Source organism: Limulus polyphemus, unplaced genomic scaffold (genome assembly GCF_000517525.1).
Source record: "Limulus polyphemus unplaced genomic scaffold, Limulus_polyphemus-2.1.2 Scaffold10484, whole genome shotgun sequence".
NCBI classification, from domain to species: Eukaryota; Metazoa; Arthropoda; class Merostomata; order Xiphosura; family Limulidae; genus Limulus; species Limulus polyphemus.
In genome coordinates this window covers 16,626-18,274 of record NW_013676094.1, presented here as the reverse complement: position 1 = coordinate 18,274, position 1,649 = coordinate 16,626, and positions in this window count along the sequence as shown.

The following is a 1,649-nucleotide window of genomic DNA, read 5'->3' as shown; positions in this document are numbered from 1 at the left end:
ACAGATCTCAACCTTTAGGTCAATCATTAAAATAAAGACAGTTCTGTTGGATACAGATCTCAACCTTTAGGTCAATCATTAAAATAAAGACAGTTCTGTTGGATACAGATCTCAACCTTTAGGTCAATCATTAAAATAAAGACAGTTCTGTTGGATACAGAACTGGAACCTTTAGGTCAATCATTAAAATAAAGAGACAAGTTTAAGATGAGCCCCAATACTTCCATCTCTTTTTGGAACATCTTACAAATACTCAACTTGATAAATGTTTAATTATTCACAATAGATATGTTCCTTGAACAAAAGGATGGGTGTAAAGGATAACATTAAAGTGTTGTATATTTAAGAAGTTTAAATTTATTGCTCTGATGGGAAACTTGGAGGATTACAGAAGATCAAGAAAGTTGGTCAACCAAAAAACTTACAATTAAATAGAGTACATGTAAAAAACAAGTTTGGCTAAAAATGTAAAAATTAACAGTAAGGAATTCTTTAAGAGATAATACAAAAAGATCCATATCTGGTGTTTATGAGATGGCTTGGTTATCAATAAAGATTTAAACAATGTTCTCGTCAACATTGCAGAAAATTTATAAAGTTTTTAATTCAAACTATGAGGATGTTCACAAAGAGCATTTGTGTATCGATATTTATCATTCCTAAGTAAAGTTATAGCGTTAAAATAGTTTGTCTTTATTTATCCCTGCCACATAAATAATACATATTACTGTAAGTGTACTTTCAGAGATTGTAACATTATACTTCGGTTTTGTGCTCAACTTGAAGGTTATAAGAAGTGTTTTCTCAAAATGTATCTTTGTCCAGTTTTAAGGGTCAGTGCTACCTTAACACAAAGACCTGGAAATGTATTCTTGTCATCACATTTTCTAAAACAATGATAAGAAATCTGGTACAGTTAGAAGTGTTTTCAAGTATAGCCTACAAACCTGGTACAGTTAGAAGTGTTTTCAAGTATAGCCTACAAACCTGGCACAGTTAGAAGTGCTTTCAAGTATAGCCTATAAATCTGGTACAGCTAGAAGTGCTTTCAAGTATAGCCTATAAATCTGGTACAGTTAGAAGTGTTTTCAAGTATAGCCTATAAATCTGGTACAGCTAGAAGTGCTTTCAAGTGTAGCCTATAAATCTGGTACAGTTAAAGTGCTTTCAAGTATAGCCTATAAATCTGGTACAGATAGAAGTGTTTTCAAGTGTAGAATATAAATCTGGTACAGTTAAAGTGCTTTCAAGTATAGCCTACAAATCTGGTACAGCTAGAAGTGCTTTCAAGTATAGCCTATAAATCTGGTACAGCTAGAAGTGCTTTCAAGTATAGCCTATAAATCTGGTACAGCTAGAAGTGCTTTCAAGTGTAGCCTATAAATCTGGTACAGCTAGAAGTGCTTTCAAGTGTAGCCTATAAATCTGGTACAGCTAGAAGTGCTTTCAAGTGTAGCCTATAAATCTGGTACAGTTAAAGTGCTTTCAAGTGTAGCCTATAAATCTGGTACAGTTAAAGTGCTTTCAAGTGTAGCCTATAAATCTGGTACAGTTAAAGTGCTTTCAAGTGTAGCATATAAATCTGGTACAGCTAGAAGTGCTTTCAAGTGTAGCATATAAATCTGGTACAGCTAGAAGTGCTTTCAAGT